General features: G+C 50.3%; 1 long non-coding RNA gene across 3 annotated transcripts; it reads right to left on the bottom strand.

The window, feature by feature from the left end:
* Positions 1–896: 896 nt before the first annotated feature.
* LOC136019509 (uncharacterized) lies at positions 897–8,058 on the bottom strand. Of its 3 annotated transcripts, none has more exons than XR_010614920.1 (4): positions 7,491–8,058; positions 5,885–6,016; positions 3,181–3,439; positions 897–928 (listed from the first exon to the last, which is right to left on the bottom strand). It is a non-coding gene; the product is annotated as an uncharacterized LOC136019509 (long non-coding RNA). The 3 variants fall into 3 exon arrangements; XR_010614919.1 differs by having other exon boundaries at positions 5,885–7,602; positions 7,715–8,058; XR_010614918.1 differs by having other exon boundaries at positions 5,885–8,058.
* Between the last annotated feature and the right edge of the window lie 1,114 nt (positions 8,059–9,172).

The following is a 9,172-nucleotide window of genomic DNA, read 5'->3' as shown; positions in this document are numbered from 1 at the left end:
GGCTGCCTCAGCAGTGACACTGCCCAGCGCTGGCTGAACCTGGTGGGACAGTGCTGAGCTTAGAGCAGAGCCCTGGGAAGCTCCCCATGAGCAGTGTTTTGCCCCCACATCTAGGTAATTTCCCTGACATGGCCGTAGAGCCCAAGTGTGATGGGGAAGGGCTGAGGGACCTGGGGGGTTCAGATGGAGAAGAGAAGGCTCAGGGGGGACCTGATGGCTCCCTACAAGTGCCTGGCAGGAGGATGGAGCCAGGAGGGGCTGGGCTCTGCTCCCAAGGAACAAGGGATGGGACAAGAGGAACCGGCCTCAAGCTGCCCCAGGGCAGGTTTAGATGGAGCTGAGGAACAATTCCTGCCCCAGAGGGTGCTCAGGCATTGGAACAGGCTGCCCAGGGCAGGGCTGCAGGCACCAGCCCTGCAAGTGCTCACAAACCCCATAGACGAGGCCTCAGTGCTATGGGTCAGTGATGGCCTTGGCAGCGCTGGGAATGGTTGGAGTGGATGAGCTGAAAGGGCTTTTCCAACCCAGCTGATCCTGTGAATCCATGCTCAGCCTCCCGTTCCCAACCTGCCCTGTCCCACCAGCTCCTGCTTCACTCCAGCCCAGTGAGTGCCGGGCACCAGGAGACACAAGCAGAAACTCTTCTCCAATGTCAGCAAAGCTCTTGCAAAGCCCTCCTGCACATCCACAAACCAGGCTTCCCCAGAGGCCCATGGAACTCAAACAACTGCGGTCGGATCCTTATGGCAATGGCAACGTACCCGCCTATAGCACAAAGCCCATCTTCCCGTTGGATGTCAAGTCCCTGTTTCAACGTATGGAAGCACTGGGTCTTTCCAAGGAAAGGATGTCCTGCATTATTCTAACCCTGACGAAACGACATGTTCTTCTGTGCCCAGGCAACTGAAGTGTTGGGTTGAAATGTGCCCTAAAAACAAAAAGAAGGAAAAGAAAAAGGCAGAGTCAGGACATCAGGATCTTGCCCTTTGAAGGCACAAGCAACCTCCAGAGCAGGCTGCGCTACCAACTCTGCCTCTAATAATATCTGCCAGCTTTGTGAGCAGCGGACATTGGTTAAGGAATCTAATCAAGTTACGTGCTCCTTTTGAAGTCAGACAACTTTGATTTAGCAATGGCTTCAGAGCTTTGAAAAACCCAATCTTTTCTGGTTTGTCTTCCATGATGGCTCCTTACCTGTCTCCCACCATTGAATAAATCATCATAAACACGAACCAGATGCCTAATGCTAACAATAACTTTAGAGAGCCCTGCTTCCCCTAAGATGTATGGGCAATGACTAACACACTTTTAGCCTCCAGACTTAATTTAAAGCATTCTGAAACTGTGCACTGGTGAGACGAAGGCTGCCCGAGACAATAAGTTGTACGTTGAAAAATGACCTCTGCTAAAGCAGCAACAAAGTCAAGCTTGTCCTCCCTCAGCCCTGGTGTCAGCCTGCCCTGTGCAACCATGGGTGCACTTCCATGAGTTCATGTCTGAAGATGCTAGAAAGGGAAGAGCTTACAGAAAACCAGGTGTCTGTGTTTGAATGCACGGAACCGTTGGCTCCTGCAGCTTGCGGGGAGCATGCAGCAGCGCAGCACAGCTCCTTGCCGTGGACCTGGCTTTGTGCTCAGCTGAGATGGGACCAGGCACGGTGCTGAGTCCCCTCCGCACACGATGCTGTGCCCAGCAGGGAGCAGTTGAGCTCACCTCAGCCTCTGCATCACTTTGAAACCTGGAACCCGCCTTGCCTGGAGCAGCAGCTCGAGGGAGATGTGCGGGTGGGAGATGGGGTGACCCTGACCCAGAGACCTCAGCCTGTGGCTGCTCCAGAACTGCTCCGTAGGGAATATATTGCTTAAGAGAGGAACCCACTTCAATGCATTACTGGTACAGCTGAATTGGTGTCTGGAGATAGAGCTATGGCACAGAAACAGAGTTCTGAAAGCTTCCTTCAGTATCTCCTATGCCTGCATGCACTGAGTTGAGTTGATCTTGCCTTTTTATTCACGTATACATGACATCCCTTATTGACAAGGTTTGTCATCGTATGCATTTGAAGCAATAACTAAAAAGGATAGGGGAGAAGGAAGGATGAGAGGAAATCTTTGACCTTCCAAAGTGAAGGGAATTCATATTAGCTAAAGTCTTCCATGCAGCCGCGCTTTGCCTGGGTGATGCACCAGCGCAGCACGGCACAGAGGGAAGCTCAGTGACACAGAGCTTCCTGACACAGAACGAACTAAAGAGTCACCACTATAAATATGCCCATGGGAGGCTCGCGGGGAGCTCAGTGGGGTTATTTCTCCACCCCGAAATTCATGGCAGCACTTCTGCTCTGTTAAAGACCTTTGTCTGATGGCCTCCTGAGCCACCAGGTCACACTTAGGCCCAATGCCGTGTTAAAGCCACGGCGAAGATGCCATGTGGAAAACAAAAGCACGCCAAGAAAACCAGGGGAGATTTTCCAGGAGGTTTGGCTTTTGCATGAAATCTGTGTTCTCGTTGCATCACAGCTTGGTGAAGCTTCACAGAACCATGGAATGGTTTGAGAAGGGACCTCAAAGCTCCTCCAGCTCCAACCCCTGCCATGGCAGGGACCCCTTCCACTGGAGCAGCTTGCTCCAAGCCCCTGTGTCCAACCTGGCCTTGAGCACTGGCAGGGATGGGGCAGCCACAGCTTCTCTGGGCACCCTGTGCCAGCGCCTCAGCACCCTCCCAGGGAAGAGCTTCTGCCTAAGAGCTCAGCTCAGTCTCCCCTCGGGCAGGTTCAAGCCATTCCCCTTGGCCTGTCCCTACAGGCCCTTGCCCAAAGCCCCTCTCCAGGTTTAACTTGTGATATGGGGAACAAGGCAAAGCACAGGGTGGCCTGAGGGGGGTAAAGGCTCTGGACCCAGTATCTCCCAGGAAGCTTTTGCCACCTGCAAAAGCGCTCTTGTCTAACACCAGGAGAGCTCTTTGCCAGCACAGACCCCGCCAGCTCTCCAGCCATGCTTGCAGCAATGCCAAATCCACCTCCAGAAGTAGTTAGTAGAGAACAAGAATATAAAAGACCACAACTTACGCATTTCAGGCCATGGTTTTGATTATGTAGAATAGCGAACAAAACCTGAAAAGCATCTTTTAGAGAAAAAGTTAATTCTGTATGATGCTTTTTCCTTATAAAGGATGATTTACCTGTCTCTGGGGTTATGGTCTTTGTACAACAGAGCACATGTCTGTTCTGGTTCCTTACATCTGACGTACAGATCCCAGGCAAACAGCTGTCCCGTGGTACTGTGGGCTTTTCATGACAAATGGGAATCCTTCACAGGCAGCTTTCATTTCTTCATCCGAAAGCCTCATACATTAGGAGCTGCCAGAGTCCTGTGAACTTTCATATCTATTATGCCATCACCACTCCAACTGCTTTCAAATTAACAACCAGCCAGATTTCCTTTCGATGACCAAGCAGGAAAATAAGGAGAAAGGACAGAAATTATTACATTACAGAATACCTTCTCCTCCAGCCCGCTCGGCAATCGCTTTGTAAAGGGATATGGGAGGTTATTTACATTGGGATACATCTAAGGGGATGAATAAGAGCAAATGCTTCAGAAAGGGATCACGGCTGTTTCCTTTCTTACTTACCCTTAGCACTGAGCAATCGTCCCCGTGCTGGGTGTGAGCCGGGGCTGCCACGCTCTGGGACACACTCAGATGGGCTCCTGACAAAGCGCAGGGAATATCAGTGGGAAATGAGCATTTAAAGTAATCTCTTAAACTCAATATCCATTTAATTCCTTTTTTAGCTCATTCCTTTTCCCGATTCCTGTTTGGGTTTTGGAAAGGGGCATCTTTGATCCCTGTGCATGGATGAGGGCAGGCACACAGGGAACAGCCCTTTCTGTAGGAGCAGAGCCGCTGTTGCATTGGCAATAACGGTTTCCAGGAAGGACAGCATGAAAAGCAAGACAACAGTGCGAGAGGAGGGGTTTATAGCACAGCTGTCCCACCCTTGCCAACACAGGCTTCCAAAAGTGGTGGGATGCTCAGCAAAAGGCTGGAATCACGGCCTGATGCCTTTTCAGAGTCAGGATCCCAGGCATCCGTTCAATGCATCTGGCAAGAAGACTGCACAGCTAAAAATGATGAGGGTGATATCGAAAAATCAGGGAAATTCACTCTCGTGCCTCACGACTCCGGACCCTGTTAATTGCAGCATCTTTTGATTGTGCCTTTTCAAACCCTTACCTATAGCCCCATCTGCTTGGCAGCGAGAAGGGCAGGGATGGGCTTTGCTAAGGCCTTGCAGGGCTCCAAGACCATGGATGGTCACCGATGGGAGATCACAACCCCAGGGACCCCCTGCTCTGACAGTTTATGTATAAAACCTGTGCGAGTGACTCAATAGCCTCAAAAATTGCCATGGTGAGTAATCCTCTGAGATTTGGTGCTGCCCTCGCAAACACAGGCTTGGCAAATACTGCCTTTCGTTCTCTTTTAAGCATCAAAGGCTCACATTTGCTTTGAAAGCGTTGTTTAGTCATAACGTTGTGTGTCTACAAGCCACTTGCATTGTGAGGAGGACATCGCCACCTCCAAACAGATGCTGCAGCAGCTGTTCTGCCAACTGATGCACTTGAAAAATGGTACCTAGAGCAGACGCCAGTGCACAGCTCATCTATACTGGCCACAGATGATGGTTGGTTACGTTCTATGCTGGAAATGCACACTTGTTGCATTTCTCCTTTCACTGAGGACAGGATTCTGCGTTCCTGTGCTTTGTATAACTCCCCCTGCTATAGCCTGTGGCAAAACTTCAAGCCTGAAGAGCTGTGGTGGTGGAGCTTGTATCAAGGGGGCTCCGGGGGCTGCTTCTGCCTTCTTTATGCCATAGACTCATCCAAAAGGGATTGCCAGGGAGTAGGTTCAGCACCTATTCGTATGTATAAACAGCGATGCAAAACTCAGAACAGAAGCCAGTTTTATTACCCCTATGCTTCTGGGGCAGACTGAGCAGCTCTGACTTCTTCTGGTGCCTTAAGACTGTGAGGGCTGTTTCTTCTCATCCTTGTTCCCTACATAGCTTTTAGCCTGTGTGAGGAGCTCACAGCAAAGGAAGGCACAGAACCCTCCTTCCTCAGCCTCTTGGCTAAACCCCGCAGGTTGAAACAGTTCTGCTAAGGGCTGATGCCTCCGGTGAGCCTCAGAGCTCTCATCTCTGCTCTAAACCAAAGACCGTTTACATGAGATCAGCACATGCGGACATTGCTTTACACTTCATGGCACATGTGCTTCATCTATCGATACCGATGGGCAACCCATCGCTGCCAGCCCTTTAGTGATCTGGTGATTATTAGGGGGTTCTATTTAACGAACAAAGGGGGAAAGCGTGATGGAAGTCATGCAAATGATTAAATGCAAAGATCTGTTGTTCTTGTGAGACCACCGGCTCTTTAATAAGTCTCACTCCCAAGGGAAAGGTAGGTCCATTTAAACCCCCTTTTCCAATTAGGATGTCTAAGTCAGTGCTGCAGCCCTTTAAAACAGCCAGACTCTGTAGGAATTGCCATAAGGTCAGACACAGAGTTCTGTGAGTGACTCCATAACAGGCAAACTCCATAACAGGCAAACACGGGGTAATCTCGCTCCCCCTGAAGAGCTCAGCTGAGCCTTAAAGCATCAAGCAAGAGGGTTTGCCCGCCCCAGAGCATCATTTGTGCGACCTCTCCAGCGATGGCTCTTCTCCACAGGAGGATCCTGCAAAGCTTTTGGTAATTTTATGGGAACACCTCATTGCATATTTCAAGCATTCCCTTTGCCATCTCCCTCCCCGGAGCACAGTAACCTCCCCAATAAAGCACAGCCAGAGACACAGCGTCTGGGGCTCTTTGGGTACCTGCCTGCATGGAGAAGCCTCCGCTGCTGTGGCTGTTCCAAAGCTGCTCGTGCGAGGAGCGTGGGTCCCTCACCAGGAGATTCCCCATTCCCAGGGAAGGGAGCTCAGGGCAATTAGTCACTGTAAAACAGGCTAAGGAGGGTAAGGAGTGAGGGCTTGCCTAGGCCCCCGTAAAACCCAGTGCTTTATGCGACTCAAGATGCTGCTGGCGGAATCTGGTTAATCTTTTACTCTCCTAGTAAATCATTCATTGAGGCCATCTGTGAAACATGAGACGAGCAGCTCCAACCCAAGATTCCCGCTTAGCAAAGCTTGGCCGGAAAGAAGCTTTCCTGATCAAGTCGATAGCTGGTCCAAGCCCTCATGGTTTCCAGCAGCATTAATCCTGCTGGGGAGATTAGAGAAGCGGCCCTGGAAGGTCCTGAAGTGTGACTGTGCATCTCAGCAAAGGTCAAGGGAAAGGAGTAAGGGGGAAAAACAAGGGAAAAAGAGGGGAAAACAAGGAAAAAAAGGTAAAAACAAGGGGAAAATGGGGAAAACAAGGGAAAAACAGGAAAAGCAAGGGAAAAAGAGGAAAAACAAGGGAAAAAGAGGAAAAACAAGGGAAAAAGAGGAAAAACAAGGGAAAAAGAGGAAAAGAGAAAAAGGGGGAAAACAAGGGAAAAAGGTGAAAAACAAGGGGAAAAGAAAAACAAGGGGAAAAGGGGAAAAACAAGGGGAAAAGTGGGAAAAAAGGAAAAAAGGGGAAAAACAAGGGAAAAATGGGTAAAACAAGGGAAAAACAAGGGAAAACAGGAAAAACAAGGGAAAAGGAGAAAAAACAAGGGGAAAAGGGGAAAAACGAGGGAAAAAGGTGAAAAACGAGGGAAAAGGGGGAAAAACGAGGGAAAAGGGGGAAAAACGAGGGAAAAAGGGGAAAAACAAGGAAAAAAGGGGAAAACCAAGGGAAAACCAAGGGAAAAAGAGGAAAAACATGGGAAAAAGGAGAAAAACAAGGGAAAAAAAGGGGACACACAGGGAAAGGGATTAAAAAAAGGAAAAACAAAAAGGAGAAACCGCAGCGCTTGCCAGGGCCTGGCTCAGAGATGCAGCTCCTGGCACTGTCTTTTCCAGCAGCCTCTACACACAAACAGCCCCATCCCCACCAGGCACAGCCCCTCTGGGACAGGAGCATTCCTGGGGCTCAAGGAGAGCATCAGTGCAGAAATCCGGTGCCCTGATGGGCAAGGCTGAGCCATGGTTTTGTTCAAGGAGAGGCACAAACACCCCTACTCAGCTGAAGCCGGACCCCAAACCTCCCTGCTTTGGGAATGCTCATGCCCAGATCAAATGTGTACAGCATGGGATGGTGTCACGCAAGGAATAAGGCATCCAAACCACCCCCATCAGCTTTCCATGCCAGGAGGCTTATCTGTGTCCCCCCCACCCCAGACTGGACTCAGGTCTTTTAGCAGCAGGTAGTCTTTCTCCACAGGCATTACTGCTAACCTGGGAATGGAAGAAAGTGCTTAGGCAAATACTTCATAGAGCAAAACTAATCGTAAGCAATAGCTTGCAGAAGAAAAGGGCTGAACACCTAACCACAGGCTCCAAGAGCATCACTTACTTACAATCTGCCGCCCCCAGGAATTAAGACAATACAGTTTTTGATGGCTTTTTTGCTGAAGTCTTCTAGTTTCTGACCTCTTAGGATCCCCGATTCCCAGGTGGCTCAATAGCTAGAAGGAACAGAGGGGTTCAAAGTGAAAGATGAGATGCCCCAACTCCTAGAGGCAAATGCAAAGCAAAAACCCATACAGGGGACAAAGTAAGAGCAAAGCAGCATCTCACCGACCATGACACTCCCGGCTTATTAGCGGTGCATTTTCTGTGGTGGAGAGAAGTCAGTCAAGGCAAGTAAGACTGGAAGCTGGTTTGGTTTGGGTTTGGAAGGGAAGTGTTCTTCCTGCTTACCGGCTGCACGACTGCTGGAGAACACGACTGTGATTGTGGCACTGAAAACTGCCTGAGCAGAGCCGCAGAGGGGACAGGTCCCAGCGTGTCAGGGCTCATACGAGAAGGGGATTTCTGATCTCTAGGGGACAAGGGCCTGTAGGGACAGGCCAAGGGGAATGGCTTGAACCTGCCCGAGGGGAGACTGAGCTGAGCTCTTAGGCAGAAGCTCTTCCCTGTGAGGGTGCTGAGGCGCTGGCACAGGGTGCCCAGAGAAGCTGTGGCTGCCCCATCCCTGGCAGTGCTCAAGGCCAGGTTGGACACAGGGGCTTGGAGCAAGCTGCTCCAGTGGAAGGGGTCCCTGCCCGTGGCAGGGGTTGGGGCTGGAGGAGCTTTGAGGTCCCTTCGACCCAAACCAGGCTGGGATCTCCTGTCTCAGCATCAGCTGGGCTCTGGGACAGGGGGGTGTCCCATTAGTCGGGCAGGACTCACACTGTTGAGCAGAAGCTGCTCTGCTCTCCCAAGCTTGGTGAATCCTCCACCCTCCGAATCACACCCAGTGAAGGCTGCAGGAGCATCTGTTATAAATCCTCTTCTCTGGGCAGGAGCAGGAAGCACAACTTTCACAGGACTCTCTTCTATGGAGAAAATCATCCAGGGCTTTTCTTTGCAAGCGCTGCACCCCTCCTGGAGCCCTTTGTGATCTGGGCTGTTTAGAAAGTGAATGGAGTGAGCCAGAGAGACTGTAACAGTCCTTCCTCCAAGAAAGAAAAGCTTAATTTTACCATGGGGATCTTGTGCCTGCCATGACCCCTCCGGCAGCTCGCAGGAACACAGAGGCATTAACCAGCAGTGAGGACCGGTTCATTCTACGAAGCTTCATCTTAGTTCTTCACAGAAATATCCCCTCTCTTGCAATTAAACCCCCCCAGAACCACACCACCTCATCCTCAGTTGCTAATGTGCACCTTTCTCCATAGCTAATAGCACTCTCCTTTTTCCATCTAACCAAAACTAGGTTACTAGGGCTTGTAACCTCTTCGCAGAGCTCCCTGAGCTGCAGCTGAGATGCTCAGGGCATGAAGAGCAGGCAGCATTCCGTGAGTGGCAACCCCGGTGGAGCTGGTTCCAGAAAAGAGAGGGGAAAGGGAAGTGGGAAGAGGATTACCAGGCTCAAAACCATTCGTTGTTTGCTCCTGGTTAATATCTGTTCAGCTAACCAGAAATTGGGATCAACAGCTAGGATTTTTCCATCCAATCTGAGTGAGCCAGCAGTTGGGTTTCGTTCAAGTAATTGTTCTAATGACTAATAATGTCTTATTATGACTAGAGGGCTTATTGCTAGAATGTTGTACT

The sequence above is a fragment of the Lathamus discolor genome, chromosome 9, assembly GCF_037157495.1.
Source record: "Lathamus discolor isolate bLatDis1 chromosome 9, bLatDis1.hap1, whole genome shotgun sequence".
NCBI classification, from domain to species: domain Eukaryota; kingdom Metazoa; phylum Chordata; class Aves; order Psittaciformes; family Psittacidae; genus Lathamus; species Lathamus discolor.
This window is presented reverse-complemented; position numbering and strand designations above follow the sequence as displayed.